Source organism: Sciurus vulgaris (genome assembly GCF_902686455.1).
Source record: "Sciurus vulgaris genome assembly, chromosome: 1".
In the NCBI taxonomy this organism is placed as follows: Eukaryota; Metazoa; Chordata; class Mammalia; order Rodentia; family Sciuridae; genus Sciurus; species Sciurus vulgaris.
The window spans coordinates 45,131,803-45,156,103 of NC_136461.1; the positions used below are offsets into that span (position 1 = coordinate 45,131,803).

General features: G+C 42.2%; 1 long non-coding RNA gene across 1 annotated transcript; it reads right to left on the reverse strand.

Moving 5' to 3' along the window:
* Positions 1–281: 281 nt before the first annotated feature.
* On the reverse strand, positions 282–23,741 carry LOC306660737. Its single transcript, XR_013763726.1, has 5 exons — positions 23,605–23,741; positions 22,304–22,373; positions 20,788–20,850; positions 3,224–3,936; positions 282–2,150 (listed from the first exon to the last, which is right to left on the reverse strand). It is a non-coding gene; the product is annotated as an uncharacterized lncRNA (long non-coding RNA).
* Between the last annotated feature and the right edge of the window lie 560 nt (positions 23,742–24,301).

The window sequence follows — 24,301 nt, forward strand, 5'->3', positions numbered from 1 at the left end:
CTGGATTCTGAGGGCACAGAGGTGGGGAAGGCATGTGCCCTGCCCTGGAGGAGACAGCCTGACACTGTTTCCAAGATAAAGCAACCATGACAAAGATCGGCTTCACTCTCATTAAAAAGTGTGCCATGGAGGTAGGTGCAGAATATATACAACCACCTGGCAACAATACAATTAAAACAACACTGAGGGTAGTGAGAACTTCAAGGGGAAAAATATATATGTACATATACTATGCATATAAATATATTATACATACCTATGTGTATATCCTATTTTGTGTATGTGTGTGTGTGTGTGTTTAATATATGTTTACAGTGCTTACTATGAGCCTAGTGCTGTCATAGACATTTTCACAAGTTGACTTATTTAATTCTCACGATATTTCCATGAAATATCATTGCTATCATCATCCTCATTTTACAGATGAACAATCTGAAGCTTAGACATGTTAAGTAATGTGCTCACCATCTATTGAGTCATTGAGTAAGGGCCCGTGTCAGGCAGAATATTTCCCAACACTCTTATTGATCACTATGCTCTGAACTGCAGGGGGTTAATCATGCAATCCTTCCCAGCTGGGAAAGCTACATTTGCATGGAGGTGTTGCATGGATGGAAACACTCTGAACAAACACTTGGAGTTGGAGTTTTTCAAAGAATGGCAAATAAGATAGTTTGGTTGGAACACAGTAAAAGATGCATGTCTTCCACTTTGAGAAGGGGTCATGTGGAAGAAGGGACAAGACTGGAAGAAAGCATGAAGGCCAATGGGTGGCGGGTACAGGCACATAGATGCTGGTTGGTTGTCCACCTGCAAGGACTGTGTGAGAGTGCAATTATCTGCCTGATTTTCACTCTGTTTGAATTCCCCAGCCTGTCTGCTCACCCTGGTGGCCAAGGACCTGCCTCTGGAATCCCACCAGGATGACTTCTTTCACCCAACGATGCTAGAGCTCAAGCAGCAGACTCTCCTGCCTAAAAAGACCATTGGTGCCCACAGCTGACAATGAAGGCATAAGCAGCTGCTCCAGTTGTCTACTGCTCTGAGATAAACCATCAGACGTTGATAATGTAAAACAGCAACCACTTTCTTGTGGGCCAGGAATTGGAAAGAACAAAGAGCTTGTGCATGCTCTGCAGTATTTGGGCCCTCAACTGGAAGACACTAAAGCTAGGGTGACTTGAGAGGTGGTAGCAGAAGAGGTCTCCTTTACTCACATGTCCAGGGTTTGCCATCTGTGGATGAGATGTCAGCTGAGGTTGTCAAGTGGAACACTTAAACGAAGCCAATCCACCTAGCTTCTGTGCTTCCTCACCCTCGCTTCCAAGAGTATTGACCCAATAAAACCTGGCAGACACTATATTCCCTTTGACTGGCCTCTAAAGTCAAATAGAAGGACAGTGTAGTCTCAACCTTCACCCCCCAGATTCAAGGGAGGGAAGCTGAACCTCCTCTATTGAAATTCGTTTATGTCAAAGCCATATCGAAGGATAGGAATGTGGAATAGGAGAATTATTGTGGACATTGTTTGGAAATATAATCTCTCCCAGAACCTCATATTCAGAGTTTGGAACAGCTGAGACTGGCCAGCTCGCTATAGAGCTTGCAGTAAGTGCCCGCTCAGCAAATACATGTCACCTTAATCCCACCCAGTTACTAAAAGTCATTTCACTGCAGAATCCTTTTCCTCTGTGATCTTAAGGGGCAAGCATCCCTCAAGCCTACTTTCAAAAGTAGTGATCCAAAGTTATTGTAGAAAATGTGACCTCAAAATGAGTTCCCTCCTTGGGACTCTGGCACCAGGTCTTCTCTCTGCTTTGAACACTCTTGCCTTCATCTTTGCAACACTGGGTTTCTCTGCACTCAGCGCTCAATTCACACATCGCCTTTTTGCAGAGGCCTTCCCAGATGAAGCTTCCAACACACTTTCTGCCCTTGTCCATCCCAAACATTCCCACTGTCTGAAATTATCTTGCAGATGTGTCTATTTCCTGTGCCTTCTCCCCACCTCACCGTCTCTGCATCACAAGAACCATTAGGGTATAGATGTTGTTTCCTATCTCTGGCGCACAGCAGGCATCCAGGAAGGCATCCACTGAAAAGAGGAAAACAGTGCCATCTCCAGAAATTTGTCTGTTTCTCACAGGATTCTGGGTAAGAAGAAAAAAAGCCTTTTATATGTATCTCAAAGAAACATCAAATTCCTTCCTTTCTTCTCGTGGCTTCCTCACCTGCCTTCTCTCCCAAATTTTCTCCTAATATGTACATATATTTTTTCTCCTAAGATTAGATATATAATATATAGCTTATGTATTACATAAGACATAATACATATACATATATACTTATAACACAGGAGAGTACCATATACGATTCTGCAAAAATCTAGAAAATATAGGCCGGGCGAGGTGGCACACATTGTAATCCCAGTGACATGGGAGGCTGAAGCAAGAAGATGACAAGTTTGAAGCCAACCTGGGTAATTTAGCAGACTCTTTCTCAAAATGAAAAAGAAGAAGGGCTTGGGATGAAGTTTAGGAGTGCCCCTGGGTTCCATCCCTACCACCATGAAAAAAGAAAAAAAGAAAGAAAAATATAATAACTGCTTCTTTTATTATCTATCCATTGACTTTCAAATCAATCAATGTATTTCACTGCAAATTCCCTCATGAGATTTTTTTAATCAAAAATGCAGCTAAAATACATAATGAGAATATATAATAAATTATAACATTTTTATTTTATTAACAATATTTCATTATACATGTATATACTTATCATTATATATAAACATGATATATACTGTAATATTTATATAAAATACAAACATTTTATAATATTTATATAAGGTATGATTATAATATATTTATGTTAACTATAAATGATTTATAACATTTGAAGTTATATTTGCTTGAATATAAATTGTATATATGTGACATTTATATAAAACATAAAGACATTTTAAAAATACAAGAGTGCCTTGAAAATGTTTCAACTTTGTTTGAAGTGTTTGAGTTTTCCTAAGAATTTCACACTTTGGTGGGAAAAAATTGTCTATCTCAATGAAGCAGAAGTGTATATCAAGAAAAATAGAAATATCAAAAGCACTAAAAATAGCTCAGTGGAATTGGATAAAGCCCATCAAATTGAAAGACCTGAAATATGAACGAAATACATAGCCCAAGAGACAGAGCAGAATTCTATCCTCATGCACTTCACTCACCTGATCTCATCCTCCGAAGAGAGGATTCAGCAGGCCTGGAGGCTTTTCTGATGTAGGTGGACATGTACTTGTGCTGTGTCACCTGCAAGTCTTATAGATGATCATTAGAAAGAAAAAGGAGCTGTACTCTGAATACTCACCTTGGGACCTGTCTTCCCTATACCTCCCCCTCCCTGGCGTGCTTGCATGCACACACACACACATACACACACACACAGGCATGCACACACCACTGTTCGCTAATGACTAAGTAGCACTCATTAGCCACCTGCAGGTGCACTGACTTAGGCACATCAGGTTTTACCTAGCATTTTTCACAGGAATAAAATTATACTCACCCACACACCCAAAAGGAGGTCTGCTAGGAATCTTTTAAAAACCGGGTGCTTAATTTATATGAGACGGTGTCTAGACATTTATTTTCTGGAAATATTTAACTTGGATAAGACACGTGGCCCCTAAGATGAATGCAGGATTGAAATATTTCACTCGAAAATTTGTGCAAGGAAACGTCTGGTTGAATGCAATGAGGTTAAACATCAAAATATTTTCCTAGGACAGAAAGGTCATCCTGTTGGCGATGTGCTGGAAGGACATTACATCTGAATACTTCTGGTTTCCTGAGCAATCATTGCTGTTATTATGCCTTCATTTCTGTAGTTACACATGCAGGTACATGAATCTGTTTGTGAGCATTGCAGCTGAGATGGATACTGGGGGAGAAATACCAGAAATAGAAATTCTAGAAATCATATACAATGGGAGCTTTATTAGACTTTGAAATTGAAATTTTCGCTTCAATATCTTAGGCCAGAAGAGGACAACAAATTTTTCTGTAAAGAGCCAAACAGTAAATACTGTAGGCAACTACTGAACTCTACCAGTGCGTTGTAGAAGCAATCAAAGACAGTACACATTGGGTATGGATGTGTTCCAATAAACTGTGTTCACAAAACCAGTCACTTGCCAGTCCCAGACTTGGACTAGAAGTGTATGAATTGCTTTAACAGTGACCCATGAAAAGAAATGTATTTTGTACCATCACCCAGAATAAACATATGCGTGCACTTCTGTGCCTATACATGTGTATTCACAAAACAATACTTACCTTTATAATGAGCATATACTCTAATAGCTTCTATTCTTCCAATTTGATTCTAAATCACTTTTTAAATGCTGACAGCTACCATCTAAATTGATTTCAAGACTCACTAATAGGTCATAACCCCTGGTGCACAGAACACTGCTACGCTAACTCTCTGCTTACACATAAAGTGAATAGCGTGCAAATAGCTAGAAGCAGACAAAGAATCACTGTCCCTCTGCTAATGAATGGAAATGCTTGCCCTTAGTCGAAAGGCCCTGCTGCCTGCTCCGGGTTTTCACATCTCTGGAATCTGATAAAGTTGTGACCCAATAACCACAAGAACATGCATTGCAGAAAGTAATGGGTATAAAAGGTCTGGGCAAAGGCCAGAGGACAGGAAGCTGGATGCTTATCTTTTTCAAAGGGGAAGAAATGGGGAAACAGAATCTTTTCCCTTCAAAATGGGCCTAGTAGAGCTGGCAGCAATATTTTTTAAAATGGAAAGAAAACAACAAGGAAGAACTTTTCTGAGGCAATGGATTGCCCACTGGAGGAAGAATCTTAGTCCTGCTATGACCCCTCTAACCAGTGGCCTCAGTAGGAGCTTCTTTCTGGGCCCCGGCCTCCTCACCTACAAGTTTCTGCTCCTCTTGAGCCTCAGATGCCTTAGCCATCAAGTAGGTGAGTTTAGCTAGCTCAGAGAATTGTGATGGTGAGGAAAAACCTAATTATTATGATTTAGAAATGAGGTAGGTCTTCCCCAAGAGTTCACTCATGAGACAATACAAGAGGTTTCAGAGGTGAGATGATCATATGATGAGAGCTGTAACCCAATTAGTGGATTAATCTACAGATGGGGATTAACTGCAGGTAGGGTGTGACTGGAGGAGGTCAGTCACTAGGGTGAGCCTTGGGATATATATGTTGTCCCTAGTGAGTAATGCTGTCTCTCTCTCTGTTTCCTGTTGTCTTATCCTGAGCTGCTTTCCTCCTCCATGCCATCTCACCATGGTGTTCTGCCTCACCTCAGGCTCAGAGCAATGGAGTCAGCTGTTTATGGACTGAGACCTTCGAAACCATGAGCCTCAGATAAACTCTTTCTCTTCTAAAATTGTTCTTGTCAGGTCTTTTGGTCACAGCAGTGTAAAAGCTGACTAACACATCAATGCACTTTAACACTTACCGTGGCCCAGCACAAAGTCAGTACTTGGGATGTAAAACTCGATGTGACACTCCATGTGCAATGCTCGACACTATTTCCCCTACCTTTTTATTTTGAAAAGTTTCAAATAGAAAATTTTCAACAGAAAAAGCTGAAAGAATAATCCAATTATTTTTCCTAAACTTTGATTTACCAACAGTTAGTATTTTTCCCTACTTGTACACATTTTCTTTTTCTTTATGTATGTGTACACAGGCATGTTTTGTGAACCATTTAAGAGTAGTTTGCCAACATCAAAACACTTCATTCCTAAATAATTCAATATGCATCTCTTATTTCTTTCAAAAAATTACATTCTTTCCACAAGATATCACTTCGAGACCCAGGAAATTTAAATTTATAAAATGTTATCCAATGTTGTTCTATATTCAAAGTACCGCAGTAAGGTACAGAATTCAAATAAGGATCATGCACTGCATTCGATTGTCAGGGCTCTTTCGTTTCATCTGATACAGAATCTCCCCTCACCTTGTTGCTTTCTTTCAGAACATTGATATTTTTGAAGAGTCCAGGGTGATTGTCTTGTTATATGTACATGGGATAGAACAAATGAGTAAATATACTTATTTTTTATGCAAACTATAATTACTGTAAAACATGAGAAGCACAAATATGAATAGGTGAACATGAACTCTATGGTTTTAGAGGCATCAAAGCCAGTTTTAAAGTTCTCCAGAGATACACAATAAATAGGGTGTGTGTGTCGTGGGGTAGGGAGAAAGAGAAATGTGTTTATGTAATTTTCTCTGCACTGAAAAGACCCAGAAGTAATGATACTCCTATAGCAGCAAGCACACATAGTACCCAAATCTTGATTTCTAAATTCCATTATCCACCAAAAAGAACCATTTTTCTATGGAGAAATTGCTAATCTTAGTTCTAGGACAAAAAACAAAGTCTGGAATATCTCGTGCCAAAGAACAAGGAGGCACCCACCGATGGATGGAAACATGTCAAAAGGACCTAAGGACTGGGTTGAAGGAATTCCCACTAGTCAAATAACTGGGAAATCAAAAAGAACAATGATGGCAATGATCTATAGCACACTTAGCAATAATTAAAAAGAACACATAAGAGCATGATAAAACAAAATAAAAAGTTGCACAGTGGGGTAGGCAGGAACTGCTCATTGGAAGAGTTGCTACCAGATCAACTCCGTGATCTCCAAGTTTTCATGTCACAGAACTCGTGGAAAGGACAAAAATAGACCAGTCTCTAATACTCACAAATAAGAGCAGTTTTACTTCCTCCATATCACTGGGGAATCGTGTATCTTAGTCTTTGCTCCTTTTCCTATTCACAATCCTTCATGTGAGTTGGAAAATCCAACATATAGAATCAGCCAAAGGCATCCTTCTGTTGTAAGTTATATTAAAAGATGCAAGGGGGACCCGCGATTTGCCTACTTCCAAAATTGATGAACCCTTAGACTGAACTCAGAGGAGTAAGAACTCCAGAGAAAAGGAGCTGCTTTTCTGCTCCTCTTGGCTGTGACTGACTCGACGGGAAAGGTGAGCTCAATTCTTGGACACAGTTAACTGTACACTTGTCCCTAGGAAACGGTATTGATTTGAGTTGGGAGAGAGGGCAGGAGTGAGGAGCGCGTAATAAAACGAGTGACCCCGAAATGACTGAAACCAATTGGAATGGCTGTGGAATAAATATAAAGGATGTGACACAATGCCAGTTCTGCTATGTCCCGAAAGGGGACATTATGTGATGTTTCTGTGTTTCTCAATGACACTCTCAGAAAGGCAAAAGTGACCCATGCTGGGCCAGGGTTGTGGCTCAGTGGTGGAGCACTTGCCTGGTACGTGTGAGGCCCTGGGTTAGATCCTCAGCACCACAGCAAAAATAAATAAATAAATAATATAAAGGTATTGTGTCCATCCACAAATAAAAGTATAAAAATAAAAAAAAGTGACCCAAGCTCAGAGAGTTGGGTGGGCTGCCTAAGGCCACACAGGCACTCAACAGCAGTGCTGGGTTCTCACTAATCCTGCAGGGATCAGAGCACGTGAGTACGTGCCGGGCCTCTCACGTACTCCGGCTTTTAATCTGAACATGGGGTTAAGTGAGCAGAGACAGATTCCAGCTCTACCTTGGCAGGACCTTGAATGAGTTACTCCTCTACGAAACTGTTTCTTCTGCCTTTTCTCAAAACCTCAGCACCCTCGCCCTCCTGTCTCTCTGCCTTTCCCCTGAACCCATCCCTCCCCACCCCCATAGCTGCAGGCTCATTTCTAATGAAAATCTGGGTCTCTTCTGCACCTGTGCCCCAGCCCCAACCAGCACAACAAAGGGCAGGTGCCAGGAGACAGGACTGAAACTAAAGGTGGAGCTGAACCTCCTCTCTTGCCTTCTTGCCTCCAGGGCCCTAATAAGGATGCAATTAGATAAGATCTGGGGAAGAAGCTCTGGGCCAGTTAGGAATTTGTTGTATAAGAAATCCCAAGCACTCCAAAAAGTTCAAAGATCCACCACCTGGATCTAACAATGTTAGTATTTTGTAGCAACTGCTTTTCTTAAATTGAAATATTCATTGGGGTTGAGGGTTTAACTCAGAGATAGAGCACTTACCTAGCATGCACAAAGCCCTGGGTTCAATCCCCAACACTGCAACACACACACACACACACACACACACACACACACACCATTGGGTTGAAGACTCACTGGAAGGCTCCTTGCAAGGCACGTCCCCTCCTCTCCAGACAGAAGTAGTTATTTCTTACCCTCTAGCACCTTGTATGCTTCCTAATCAGGTCTTAAGGTGTGCAGAGTTAATACAGTCTTTTATTGTGTGTGTTTTCTAAAAGTACATAAATGAGATCATGGCTGTGCATTTCTGCAACTTGGTTTTATTTATTCAGCAGCATGTTTCTGTGACATTTCGACAATGCTAAGCATAGCACTAATTTATTCTTTCAATTGTTGTTTCAATATTTCATCTACAAATGACCTGCTAATTTATCTGCACCCCTATTAATGTTCTCTTAGATTATTTCTAATATTTTACTATTATACAGAACACTGAAACTTAATATTTTTGCACATCTCTTTTTGTATGTATTCAGGAGATTTTTCCTCTAAATTTTTACTTCATAAAGGAAATTCTGGTTCCACTGCCTTCTTGGTATCTGCCCTTAATAGGTATTGCCAGTTGTTCTGCAGAATGATTTTACCAATTTATAATCCCACCAGCCTGCTATAATAGTTCTTATTTCACCTTAGGCTCATCAACACTTGGGTTTCTCTGCTATTTTTGCCAATTTCATGAATGGGAAATGGTATCTGATTGTTCTCATTGAACTATCCCCAACATCTAGTAATACCAACATTTTTCATGTGATTATTGGCTATTTGAATTGCCTCCTTGTAATCCACTGATTTTTTTCCACAGAGTTGTTTGTCTTTTTCTATTGACTTGTATGAATTATTTATACATCCCAGATAATAATCTTTTAAAACTTAAATGTGTTGTAAATATTGGGATAGGCTTTGTGAACTTCAAAGCAGCATTAAAAAAAAAAAAAAAAACTTGGATTTTTATTAGTGTTCATTTTACTCTTACATATGTCTTATCACCTAAACCAGAGCCCCCAGAGGACAGAGAATGTGGCTTCCTTATGTTTATTTATCCAGAGTAAGTGTTAATAGGAAGCAGCCTGGAATTATGGGGGGGAAATTAAGGCTTTAAAAATAGAAATGGATTTAATACTGCCTCTGTCACTGTGCAGCTATATAAGCTTGTTCAAGTCACTTAATCTCCCTAAGACTCTGCTTCCTTTGTTCTAAAATGAGAAGAACATCTCACATGGTTGTGCAGAGAAACACATAAAATACAGCAGGTAAAAGTGCTTGGTATGGGGCATGGAATATCTATTCAATAGATGCTAGTTGAAGAGAAATATTCATGAATATTGGTTGGTGGTTAATTTAATTCTTCAATGACAGCATAGTAATAGCTTCACCTTACCGAACTTTTCTTACTGCTCACTGCTATGTTTCATAAACAGCTACTCTCTATATTTTTATCGTTTTTTTACAGATGAAGAATCTGAAAGTAAAAATCTGAGACTAAGTCATCTTGCAAGGTATTACAGCTTATAAATGGTGGCATTAAGGTGCAAACACCGATCTCTCTTATTCTTGCCCTGAAATTGATTCAATCACCAGCCAGTACTCACTGGATGTTTACTCTGTGCCAGGTACTACACCAGGCACAGGCATCTTGTCCACAAGATGAACAGAGCTCCTTCCCTCAAGGAGCTACATTCTACTCGAGATCCAAAACAGAAAGCAAACAGACAAATTATGATGTGTTACCCTTGTACAGCTCAGAATACGGCAAAGAACTTAGAGATGATTGTTCAGGGTGCAATCAAGGAAACCCTCTCTGAGAGATGACACTGAAGACAAAATAGAAGAGATAAACTGACCATTTGAGGAGTAAGAGCACTTCAAGCAAAAGCAATAAAAGGCAAATTCCGTTCCCATCAATAATATGAACTAAATGGAAACTACTGTTATTCTATATCCCCCACTTAAGACTCCTGCTCACTCCTTTTTTGCCTAATCCATGGCAAGGAAGAAAGTGTTGTGAGCCCCAAGCAGCTGAGAAAGCCATCCTTCTACCCTGAGCCCAGATCACCCCAGCTGGGCAGCAGCCATCTGGACATCCTCCAGGCAGAGCCGCTCTCGTACCACCTTCCCTTCCACATCACCGTTCCAGCTCCCAGGCCCTGAGCCTGTGAACTCAGCCACACAGGTTGGGCTCCAGTTCCCAGGTAAAAATCGATTCACCCCAGCTTTCCCCACACCATCTACGGGCTGGACATTTGCAGATCCGTCTGTACGTGCATTAGCTGAGAACCCCAGAGGACTGATTCAAGTCTGGAAGAGGGCCAGGTTTTCATTAAATCCCTGTAAACCAGCACTGCAGTTCTGCAGGGCCACATCTGCTGAGGAAGCCATCTGTGATTCGTATCGTCGTGCTCCAACAAAACGCCAGCAGTGTGAAAAAACTCTCCCCTCTGCTCTGCAGTGAACTGGAAAAGTAACATTAGTAATCACTTTTGCAGGCTCCATAATGACATAATGGGCATTGGCTTAAGTCTTAAACGGCAACTGACAGTCCCTGCCAACAATCTGGGTGGATCCAAATTGTCCTAAAAAACATAGGTCATCACTCCACCTCTCTACCTAAGAAATTATAGGCACAGAATGTGCACTTTGAGATACAAGGAGAAAAAAAAGAATTAAAATGCAATGAGTGTCTGCCCAGTATCAAGCACTCGACAACCACAATGACCTAAAGAGCAGGCATTGTTGTACTCGCTTTACAGATGAGGAACCTGTGGCAAGAGATGCTAGATGGCTTCTCCAAAGCATCCAGATAAGTGATATGGCTGAAAGTTAAAACCATATCTCCTGAACACCAGAGCTGGTAAGCTTCCCGCTACTCCGGAAGGAGAATTCTCAGAATGGCATGCAAAGCAGGTGCTGGTAGCTTGTTTTGATTTTTCATCACCTACAACTCAAGGGTGCATTAAATGTTAAACAAGATAGGAACCATCGGCTACTTTCCACCTCCAGCATCCAGGAGTTAAGTGAAACCACTTAACAATGGAGACTGCATATGGGTCCATAAGACTGGCTTTGAGTTGGATGAACTGAAAAGAGGAGGAGGTTCTCGTCCCTGCTGGATTCTTGCATCCTCCTCCTCTTCCAAACCCAGCCCACCCTGACACCTTCCCCGCAACAACACAGCTATTCATGATGTTGAGTCCATATCCAAGAATAGAACTATCCAGTCAGTGTCCATTTCACCAAGGGTACCTTCCAAAATTGTGCTCACCTCCGTTTTCTGCTGCAGATTGTGGTAGTTAGTCCCATGCAATCTTAAAGCTAGGCGTCCTTTTCCTTTTGAACTTGTAAGATCTCTCCAGCATCATTAAAGACAAAAGGATGGACTCCATAAGGAGTGGGGGTTAGAGAAAGCAAAGGCTACTATCAGAAGACATGCACATTTAGAAGCAGAAAGCAAAAGGAAAGAATGGAAGAGAAAAACTTTAGGACCAAACAGAGTAGGCTTGGAACCTTGGTTTTGATGCCTAACATTGTAAGATCTCAAACAAATATTTACCTTTCTGGACATTCTTATGTGGAATTTGGATCTTACATTTCTTATGGGATCACTGTGAGAAATTGAAGCAAAGATACATCAAGACACAAGGCTTTGTGGATGTCCACAGAAGTTCCTTTGCTTTCCTTACCTTTCATATGTGTCTCACGTATGGCTAAAGTTTCCAAGAAAGATTTTTCTAAATGTCAAAAGAGTTGACAGCTTTGTTTAGAAGGATACTTTTTGATATCTCAGATGCTGTTGTATTGTCCACAGCCTCAGCAGTTTCTCCTCCGCTCTCATACAGACGCCTAGAAATAATTTCCTGCCCCACAACCCATGGAAGCCAAAGAGCACCTGGACAGAAAGAACGCCTCATGTCTAAATCACTGAGGGGCACGCACCCTCTTCACAGACAGCCAGGTTAGCCAAAGGTTCAGCTTTAAAAGAATAAGGAAGAAGAAGGAGGAGAGGGAAGAAAAAGTGCTGAGGCTGAAGGAAAACTGCAGCTGTGGAAGAGTTTTGGGCTTGACTAAGATTCATGAAATCTACCGTCACGTTCGATGCCACGGTGTCGTCTTTATACAAAGAAGCCCGTTGGAATTCTGGCCCTATCACTTGAGCAAATTGCTCAATGCCTCTGAACTTCAATTTTCTCTGCTGGAAAGTGGAGACTGGAGATGATAATAACTCCCTTGCAGGATGATTAGGGGATAACAGATTAAATCCACACAGCTACTAGGCTCAGTGCCTAGGAGAGAGCAGGTGCTTAATAAATGCCTGTTTTATTGCTTACAAAACTCTTTTTATACCCACAACAACCATGCAGGGCAAGAATCACTGATCTTTTTTTTAATCTTTTTTTAAGGTGAGAAAATGGAGATTCAGAAAAATAAAGCATCACATTCAAAACCCCACAGCCCTGGCTTGCAGCTTGCACTGAGAGAATCCGCACACAGATTTATTTGACGGCAAAGCCTGTTTTCTTTCCAACACACACACACCGCGGCCACGTCCGTTCCCGTGGATGCTGAGAGGGGAAGGAGATTCTAAATGCATTCCGTCTCCATCTGAGTTGCTTCCTTTCCTCTGGCTCATTTGTTCCTGTCTCTGTAGCCCTGGCAGAGGCCTCTGCTCTGCTGCCAACTTCCACCGCAACCACCCTTGCTGCCAACTGAGGCTCCCACCCAGTCAAAAAGGCATTTGAGAAACCACATCCCCTCCCCTCTCCACCCCCCATGTTCCTTTGAAGTGAGCCTGTCATTTGATCAGGGCCTACTCAGGTTACAAGTCCCAGGCTTCTGTCCCACCTGGAGCCCTGGGCTCCTCTGTGCTTCAGTGCTGACTTGAGGTGAGTCCACCTTATTTCTCACAGAGTTTAATCTCAATCCAATCTGAATTTACTAAGTACCTACTCTGCTCCAGATATGAGGCTTGGCTCTGAAAGAGAGAAAGGAGTGAAACATGGGCTTGTGCATTCAAAGAACCTGTGGAATAAGATGGAACCCAAATCAGTTGAACAAATTGCTAAGCACCTCCCATGTGCCAAGCTATGTGCTGGGCACTAGGGAGTACAAGACAAGTATGATGTCAGTGCCCCTGGAAGAGACAGTTGAATGGAGCAGCATCCTGGCACACAGTACCTGCCAGATCTCCATTGCCTACAGTGGGTTCCATATTGTGCTTTATGGACATTCTCGCCAGTCTTCCAAATAACCTTTTGAGATAGATATTTGAAAGGGCAGAAAAATTTCTCTGTTCAAAACCAACCACAATAATGAAGATTCTAGACTCCGGGTCTGCTTTTTGTCTCAAAAGTTGCTAGTTTCTTGGCAGGGTGGTGGCAGATCCATTTTCCTATTATTACCTCACATTTGAATAGAGCACAAGGATTTTCCAAAGCATATTCTCTCCATTATCTCATCTGAGCATCCACATCCCTGTCCTGGTCATGCAGGGCTTTCTGGGAGGCCCAGCAAGGGTCACGAGTCATGGGGGAAAGAAAAATCTGTGCCAAACCTGCTGAACATGACAACCCTGTGTGAAGGAGGTCACATGTTTTCCTCGCCCAGTTCACGTTTGAAGACACCGAGGCCCAACTCTCTCAAATTCAGAGAATTACTCCAGATACACCCTGGGTTTAAACTCCAGCTCAGCAGCCGCCAGCGCTTCTGACTGAAAGGGCTGCTCTCAGAACACACCAGGACTCTCATGGAGGAGCTCGGGCAGTGTCCTGTCTTAGGGAAAGGGAGAACAGCTTGTGAGAACTCAGCACACACTTGCCCCTTGGTCCATATGACTTTGGGAGGCTTGCCAAGCCCCTCTGGGCTCAGTTTCCTCCGCTCTCTGCATCACAGTTTCTGTGAGGAGCAGGTGAGCTGCTAAACGGGAGAGAGGGAGGCCTTGGAGAAGCCGTGCGTGCAGGAGGTGGTGGTTAGGAAAGGGCCGGCCAGCAGCTCACTGTGGAATGAGGGGTCCAGGAGATAAAAACAGGCCATCACCCCCCAGGACCCCTGCTTAAAGCCGTCTCCTCCAACGTGTCCCAGCAAGGTCACTCCAGAGCCAGACACGCTGTCCTGGTGATTTATCTGCCTCTGCCCCTTCAGCCAGGCTCCACTGGCAGGACTGGGGGAGGGGTCTTCACAGAAGCAGACGGGTTTGGTCACAAGGTGACGGCGCCCATGCCAAGAGCCCACTTTGTTTTAATGAATGACACCAAACACTTCGGCCATAAACTCTTCAAATTGCTGTGTCTGGCAGTAATTACATGCCTCCCATTAATAAATCCTACTTCTGAATGGTTTACTGCGCCCCTTTCTTCAAACACTGCAGGCTGAAACCTGTCAGAGGGGGCCAGAGGCAGTCTTGTGAAGCGAAGGCATGAAAGGGCAGCAGCCACAGGAAGTGAGTGAACCGCAGGCTGTCCTGCAGCACACGGGTCCCCAGCTGGGCAGAGGCTTGTGATTCCCACCCTCACATTCAGTCAGTCACTGACTCCTGCAGGTTCCGAACCCCGAATTTATATCAAAGCCACCTCACCAACACTGATTTGGTTCAGAAGTCATCATCTTCACTGAGTATATGAGACATCTGTCATCTTGTCAATATCCTGTCTGTCTTCCACAGGCTGCCAGACAGATCTACCCAACACAAAGATGTGGCCTGTCACTGTCCTGGGTAAAGGCCGCACAGTGGTCCCCGGTGTGCAAGATGAGGTCCAAACTGCTACAGTTAAGGTCCTTCAGGATTTCCTGCTACCTACCTAGCTCGCTGCCCAGAAACTGCCCATCCACTCTACTCTGCCCAATGGATCTCCGAGCGGTGCCTGGACCACCACCAGCAGCATCACCTGGGAACTCTTGAAAATGAGAATGCTCAGCTACTGACTCGAAACTGAGAAGAGGAGCCTAGTGACACGCTTTTTAATAGAGCCTCCAGGTGATTTGAAGCAGGCTATAGTTTTTGAAAACATGTCTTTGCCCATTTTTTTTTAATTTAATGCTTGCAGGAACCAGCTGGGGGTCTTGTTAAGACATAGATTCTGACTTCCTTGATCCCAGATGAAGCTTAAGATTCTGCCATTCCAGAAAGTTCTTAGGTAATGTCGATCTGTTGAGTAGCAAAATCTGGACCATGGTGAATTACAAATCCCCTTCGATTCCCTAAGCACACCTACAACTCCTTGCTTTGTGCCCTTGTGACTCCTGTTCCCTCCACCTTCCCTCATTCTCCTTTCCTCCTTTTCTCCCTGCCCTTATCCACAGAACAATTCACTCATCTATCAAATGTCAACATAAACAGTCCCTCCACTCAAGACTTCCTTAACCCCCCTAGGTGGATGAAAGCCTTCCTTTTCTTTACTTCCACATAACTCTGCACACACGGATCATACCATGCTGCCTGTCTATGCCTGCTCCCTGACAAGGAATAAGACCATCACTCTACCTCTTGCATCTCCCTACCCACAGAACCAACACCATTCCTGCCACAGGCAAGAAAGCAATGGATATTTTTTTGCTGTGAGTGAATGAATGAGTCATAAATGAATGAATGAATGAATGCATGCATGAATTCTTAACAACCAATTCTACAGGTGGATAGTGTAGTCAAGTATTTGGAAGTAGAAGTGTGCCTTCAACAGCATCCCAATTTCTCCCATGAGACCATTATTACCTTGCTAGATTGCTTTTAAAGTAGGCCACAGCAAAGTGTTTTCTAGACCAAACCAACCGTTTAATTCTCGAAGACACAAAAAGAAAGATGGTCTTCCTGAACCAGGAACTACAGAGAAAATTTCCAAGGGGGACTATCCAAACAGAAAGCATGCACATATGAATTTCTCAGATAGAAGATGCCACACACAGAAATTACACAAAGGAAGCTCCTTTATGTATTTATGTATGTATTCTCTCCACAAACATTTAGCAAATGCTGACTGTGTGACAAACACCATTAAGAAGTAGGGATATAGGAACTGGCTCTCTCCCTAATCCTGAGATGTGTGTCTAATGGAGAAAGTAGATACACAAACAGATAAGGACAATGCAGAGTGATGTGATGTATAAAGGCCATGGAGCAGATGCTTTTAATTTTGCCAGGGAAGATGGGGACAGACATTAACAAGAAAATGATATTCAAACAGAGTCTTGAAGGGTAAGTTAATCTTTCAGTAGGGTAGGATACTTTAGGCAATGAAACAGTACAGGCAAAGGAGCAGAGGTCAGAAAAATCCTGCACATTTAGGGAACTAGAAAGCTCTGAGTCAGTTGGGGTTGATTAATTCCAACTCAAAAACTATACAAGAACTTCATTTGGGGTCTCAGGAATTGCAGTTGGGAAACAGGTTCAGAAAACTCTGAATGAGTGCAAAAGAGGTAGAGAAAGTGGGAGCTTACCTAGGCAGAATGCTCTTAAATCATTACAAAGTCATTAAAATTATTCAAAGAGGAACTCCTACCTACTGATGTTGGAAAAGAACATACAGAGCTACTTGACAGGAGCTACGAGACTAAAGGAAGGTCAAGAAAAGGATGGATTAACCAAATAGCAACGTCCATAAAACAAGAGTCTGTAGCCGCTTGATACTCAGCTCTGGACATTGTAGGTCTCTACAGCCAAAGGGTGACCTTGACCTAAGTCACCTGAGGTCAGTGACTTGAGACATATATAGGTCCTGCTCCTTGTGTGGCCTCGGGTTCCATTTGAAGGCTCTTTCAATGTTGCTTCCATCTTGCTCTCCCCTTTATCTTCACGTTGGACATTTGTGGGCTGGGGGGAACCAAAGTAAGGAAGTGGAACAGAACCAGGGCAGGCACTTAGCAAGCTCTCATCGAGCACCTGCTGTATGTGTGGCACTGAAGGAGCCACTGGAGATACAGACGATAGTAAATAACAGGAACGATTTCTGCTGCCCTGGAGTTCATAGTTCAGTAGGGTCAGTAGGGAAAACACAGAGAGAAACATGTAAAAAAAATATTGGCACATTATAATGGATAGCAAACTGAGAAAGAAAAAAAACAAGAGTGACAGCTTTAACTTTCAAATGGCCAGGGAAGCGCTTTCAGAGGTGAGTTCAATCAAAGGAGGAATAAAAGAAGGAGAGAGAAAAGAGTTTCCTGAACAGAAAGGACCAGGCAAAATTCCCAAGGTGGGCAGGAATGTAGTGACCTGGGGAAACCCAAAGTGGCAGAACTCTGGAGGGAAAGGACAGTGATGTAACTGGACAGGAGGAGACAGGCTAGGTAGAGTGCCAGGCCAGTCAGGTCTCACAGGACACAGGGGTGTCTGTGTTCATGCTACCAAGCACCTCGGGAGCCTCTGGAAGCTCACCATGGTGGGGACCACATGACCTGATTTGTTTGAAGTGTTTTCTATTTCCTTTTTTTTTTCCCCCTAGAAAAGTGACTCTAGTTTTTTTGTAGAAAATGGGTTAGAAGGAGATTGAAAGCAGACGCTCATTTAAGAAGGAGACTGTCATTCTGCTGAGAAGAAGGCCAGAACCAGAACCAATGTGGCGGCAGAAGGATAGGGGATACAGCCCACAATGTCACTCCCTTAGGAAAAGTCTGCTAGATGCTCTGAAGCAGGAACCTCCTCCACGTAAAGCAAACACACTGCAAGTTCTGTCTCAGGAGGTAGCCAGTGAAAAAAGTACTTTCCTCTTTGCAGCATGCTCACCATCTACCTGAGTGCTGAGTTGGGTCCCCATCGATCCATCACCCATTTGACTCAAAGCATGAGGAAGATCTATGGTGGCCATATTTCCAGCCAACATCTGTACTGATGCCTGCACCTGCTGAAACAGTCTGTCACCTTTCCAGTGTAATGCTGCCAGGGAAATGACCTTGGACCAATTTCCAGAAAACTGCTCAGTCAAGTTTCCCATCAAGCTGAATTCCTGAGAAATTGGGATCTGTGCACTGTTAGGGAAGAGGCAATTCCACAAAGATGGCAGATTGTGCACAGCAGGCACACATCTGCTTCCCTTCCTTAAATCCTGTAGAACACCAACCTGTCCATGGGAAGCATGTTGTGATATTTAGTAGCATTTTAGGAAGGGGACTTTTTTTTAACTATGGTCATTTAGACATTTTAGCAAATCCTAATCATAAATCTAAAATATCTCCCAAAATAATTTAATCTAACTTCCTTTTTAACAGGTGGGCAAACTAAGATCCAGAGAAGGAAGAGTGACCTGTCTGAAGTTACAAACTATTTTTGGCAAAGATGTAGCTTCAATGCTGTTTCTTTCAGCTCTTGATTCTGGGCTCCTTCTCTGTGACCCCACATAGGCTTCACATCAGTTAATTACTTATTGAGCATTTACTATACACTGGGTTCTAAATCAACACCATTATTGAAATGAAATTTTAAAAGATTAAAACATGCACACAGGCAGTATTATAAAAAAAAGAAGCCTTAATTTTTTCAGAATCTTGAATGAAGTCATGAGTATTACAATACTATAAATTCCTAAGACAGGGAAAGTCCATTCATCTCTACATATCCGGAGAAGGAACTGAGCAGAGTACCTATGAATAAAGGGATGCATCCCATGGCTGTTTGAGTATTGTTCACGACTATAAAATGAGACTAACTGATATCCAGTGCAGATAATTCCAAGCAGCTCAGTTTTCTTATCGGGCCTCTGATTGGTGACTCAGCCAGTAGTAGGTGGGTGGCAATGATTGTTTTTCCCTTGCTGGTCAATTGCCTTTTCAGGTGGTCTTTATGAAGCCATTCATCTTTTAACCCTGACAGTCACTGTGACCCACTGCGGCTCAGGAAAGGAATCTTTCTTAATTACCAGACCTTTCTTGCTCCCCTGAGATCCCTGAGTACTGCACCAGGTGGAGTGATGGATGTGCAGCCTGGTCCTACCAGCAACTGAAGCATCTAACTTGCTCAGGCCTGAAGGCCTCACTAGCTATCCCAACACATTTAGAGGTGGGACTCTGGCAAGCCACCCAAGTTTTATGTCTCCAGGAAAAAAAAAAAAAAAAAAAAAAAAAAAAACCTCTCTCCTCCAGCATTTGGAGTATTGCTAAGGGTTAATACACAGACTTTAAATACGCAGAACTTGATTTCCATCTTTTCCACTCAGTGTGAAATGAATCACTTAATTCTCCACAATTTATCTCTTCATCTATGATAGGTTCTTCTCACCTATGTCACTTTGAAATACTGGCAGGTTTAGTCCTGAGATCATTTTCTTTTCGTGTATATACTCATTTCTTGGTGAGCTTACTTATGACTTTAAATATTGCTTATGTGTTGTATCAGTGAGCTTTGTGTTACTATAACAAAATACCTGAGGCAGCTAACTTAAAGAGGGAAAAGATTATTTAACTCCCAGTTTTGGAGGCTGAAAGCCAAAACAACATGGTGCAAGCACAGCAGATGCCCTTTGACCACTTCACTTCATAGTGCACAGGGCAGTGGCAGGAGCAGGGATTCCACAATCCCTTCAAAGGCCTGTCTTCAATGACCTAAGGACTTTTCACTAGGCCCCACCTCTGAAAGATCTATGGCACCTTCCAGTTCCCCCACCCTGGGGACTAAGCCTTCACATATGACCTGTTTGGGGACACTCAACATCCAAACCATAGCATATGCCATACTGCTAAATGTTTGTTTAGCTCAGACCTCTCTCCAAACTAAAATGAGTTCCAAGTACAGCAACTCCAGCCCCCATGTCTGTAGATGCTAAGGGATGACGTTTTTCTCAGACTCAAAACTCCTGATTTCTCAACTTTACTCCTCTGCCCACTACCTCAAATACTTTGCTTATCCCAACAGGCGAATTTTTGCTTTGAAAAGCTTATCTTCAAAAAACAAAACAAAACACTACAGAGGAACCTGCAAGTATCAGTCAAGTGTGAGAGAAAACGATACATCCCTCCAATAAGTAAAGAGCTAAAAATTAAAATTGAAGTGGCCCCCCATATTTTCCTAATAAAGTTACCAAAATTAGCAGTAATGTTATGCAATATCACCAAGGATGCAATTAAACTGGTTGCCTCTTATATTTCTCAAGACATTGTAAATATGTTCAAGCCTGCGAGGAAAGCAAATTGGCCATAGAAACGAAAAGCCATGAAACTGGCCCCTTTGTTTCATCAGAATTCAACTTCAGGAAATTCATCTTTAAGACATAAGAGTTGCTGTCAAAGATTTGTGCACAGAAAAGATATAACAATTTTGGTATATCCACTCAATAAAATATTAAAATACCATTTAAAACTACAGCCATGAAAGCCAGGTGCGACGGCACATGCCTGTAATCCCAGTAACTCAGTGAAGCCCTAAGTAACTCAGCAACACCCTCTCTCAAAACAAAACATAAAAAGGGTTGGGGACATGGGTCAGAGATTAAGGGTCCCTGGGTTCAATCTCTGGTACCAAAAAAGAAAAAAAAAAAAACCACAATAGTCATGAAAATAATACACCTAAGATACACACACACACACACACACACACACAAAATATGTTAAATATATGTAAATATAAAGTTCTATTTATATATTATATAATATATATAAATAAACACCAAGATTATAATTACATGTAAGTAGTGAATAAAAGTAGTGAATAAAACATTATAATAGGAAACATACTAATATACTCACATTAGATATGACAGAGTGGTAGAGATAAATACCTTTGTTGAAATTTGAAAGTGGGCTTGCTTCCTAAAGAATGAGAACAAAGTGATTTTAGAAGATTTTTTATGCCTTCACCTGTCCATCCCTCCCTTTCCTTACCTTCAAATATAGATGGGAACAATTTCATCTCTGGTGTGTTACAAGTACTACTGGTCAAGTTAATATATCTGGTCCATTAATATAATGTAACAATATGATATTATGTATGTTATATATCAGGTATAATATACCTGACACAAAGCTTTCAAGTCCTTAGGACAGTATCTGGTATACAGCAAGTACTCAATAAATGTTGGTTGCTGTTGCTGTCTCATGCTCTATCTCTGCCTTTCTGCTCCATTCCTCTACTATGCTATGCTGGGGTACATTTCTTCTTGCTTAGGTCCTTTAAGTAAACCCCTTCCTGGTTTACCTCCAAACTCCAATTTATAACCCATCCTCACCACAATTTTCTTTAAAAAATGAACAAAAGCAGACCAAAACACACACACACACACACACACACACACACACACACACAAAACAAAAACAGAATGGCCAGCCTCTCCTTGCTCGGGAATGTCCACACACTGGTCAGCCTATGCTTCACACTGAGGCTAAGATTCTTTATAGACCTTGCATCACAAACTTACAAGGCAGTTCTCTCCATGATTGAAGAGCGAGCAGTAATTTATTCTGATCACCTAAAATAATCTGGGGCTACGCTTAATCCTTATAAGCACCTTGTGGCGGTTAAATATAATGGCCGTATTGCAGCAGAGGAACATACTGAGATAAGAGACTTGCCCCAAGTAAATTATGGAAGGAGATTTGAACTCTCTCTTCCCCACACTAACCCCAGGGCCCATCTTCCTCCCACCTTCCTCCCCATTTGCCTCTTCCCTCTGGTTTAGGCCTTCGAAGTCACCATCCCATAAGCATGCCACACTTCTTTCAAGACCTGTTTGGGCTACTGTCTCTTCACAGAATGGCCTATACACACACCCCTCTTCCCTCTACATGCATGTGTGCACATGTACACACACACACACACACACACACACACACTCCTATCTAATGCTTAGCCTCTCTCCTGAGTGATATTCTTCCATCTAAGACAATTTAAATGTTTCCTACTTCTTTCATAAAGTCATCCCTTACTCTGCTCCATTCATCAGTTTATTTTAATAGATGATTTCTCTGCAATTTGTATCACTCCAGTTTCTATTTGTAGAAATAGTGCAATACAATAGGATGTCACAAAGTTGACACCCAGTATTCAAGTCTTTATTCTACTATTTGCTGAAATTTAAGAAAATTTCTTCTGATCTTTGAGTTCCTCACCATAAAAATAAAAGAATAATAGCATTTAATGCCAGGACAAGCATAAGAGCACATGACCATGCTGACATGCGTGAAAATATCTCTCAAACTAGAAGTCTGAGTAAAGGTTATTGTTATTAATATCGATTACTATAGAACGGGGAGCGGTCGTGCACACCTGTAATCTGAGCCCCTGGGAACACTGAGGCACAAGGATCACAGTTCAGCCTGGTTGAATTAGTGAGGCCCTGTCTCAAAATAAAAAATAAAACTAGAAAAGGGCAGGAATCTAATTCAGTGGTAGAGCATTTACCTAACATGAAAGAGACCTGGGGTCAATCTCCATTACCAAAAAATGAATAATAATAACTAATAATTATTATTCAAACACTAAATTGCTACTAATTGCAAGGTATGGAGCATTTGGATTGAAATGTATATTTGAATATCTACATATTCTGATTTTTTTAATGAATCAATGAAGGCAGGGGCTTCAATGCCATGTGTCACAATGCCCGGTGGCCCAAGGCCAGTCAAGAAGTGATGAGCATGACCCCATCTCCCAGGTGCTTGCAGTCTAGCAGCTAACACTGAGGGGCCAGACATAAGGAGAGTCTCCTGGGAGAGGGGAGGGGAGGCAGAGGGGCAGGAAGGGGGTCTGCCCTGTTCTGCTGGAGGAAGCATTTCATGGGCGTGAGAGCAAGCCCACATCCTGACCCAACCTGTTATCCTAGACTTGCGGCCTCCCTCTGGGCCGCCGTCTCTTTCTCTATAAAGTGGTTTTAATGAGCTAGATGTCCAAGCACCCTCGCCCCAACTCCAAGCCTAGCAAAGTATCTGCCGTCCAGTATTTGTTCCGTAAATATTTGCTGAGTGGATAAACAAACTCTGATGCTCTGATATGCAATTTAAGACCAGGTCCAGATATGTGAAGGGGAGGAGGGTTCTTCCAGAAAGGAAGACGCACCAGTTCCAGGCTCTCAGGAAATGATTCCTGTAGAGAGCTGGAAGATCATACTTCTCGTTTTCCAAACATCCAGGCCAGGTTTTCTCTGAGACCCTGACCATTCTTGAGCAGGGAGTGTTTAATTATTTCTCTGCAAGTCTGTACCCAGCTGGATAGAGTTAATAAACCAGCCAGGTCTTTATCTTAACAAGGAGTCTTAGGATCAAATTCTACCCTCATTAAAGGTCCAGAAATCTCCCTGACAGCAGTGGGAGTTCTGCAGGCAACCTGAAAGTGGAATTTAGTTTCTGAGTGAATTCTTCCTTGGGCACAGGCATTTAGAGATGGGAAGAGCTGTGTTATTGGAAGAAAAGATAAAAAAGAAAGAAACGTGGAAGGGAGAGAGAGAGAGGGAACATAGTTACATTTGCACATAACTGTCATTCATTCAGCATCTCCTAAACCCAGGAATTTTAAATGCTTTATCCCTATGAGTGTTCCCAGCCAGCCCTCACCCTGGAAGGCATTACTACCTCCATCACACAGATGAGACAACTGAGGCTCACAGTCAAGTCATCCGGCCAAGGTCATACGAGGAAGTGAGGCGGCTTTCTCTTGAACTCAGATTTCTCTAACTCCAAAGACCACTTCCATTTCCACACCGCTACGAAGAGCCTGCCCCTTTCCTTATAATATAGCCTGCACAGTGGCAGGAGCCCCGTAAGGGCTGGAAAGTATGTGCGGATGTTGGGTGAGCACATTTCCTTAGAGCTGCAGGAAGACACCACACCCTGCAGAACGACTTGAATGGGGTGGACTGAGTGGCCAGTTGTATTACCGTGTTCTTTTTTTTATCTTTTATTTTTATTTTTTAATTGGCAAGTAATAATTGTATACATTTACAGGGCATAATGTGATGTTATGATATATGTTAATATTGTAAAATTAAACTAGTCTAATACATTCATCACCTCACATACTTATCCTTTCTAGATAGTAAGAACATATAAAATCTGCTTTTAACATGCAACATCATGAACAATAGCCAAGATGTGCAAATAGCTGAAGCGCTCATCGGTGGGCGAATGCATAGAGAACTGTGGTTCACATGCAGAATGGCATACTATTCAGGCCTAAAGAAGGCTAAAATTATATCATTTGCAACAACATGGATGAATCTAAAGGACGCTGAGCTGAATACATTATTTTTCATCTAAGTTCCAGTTTGGG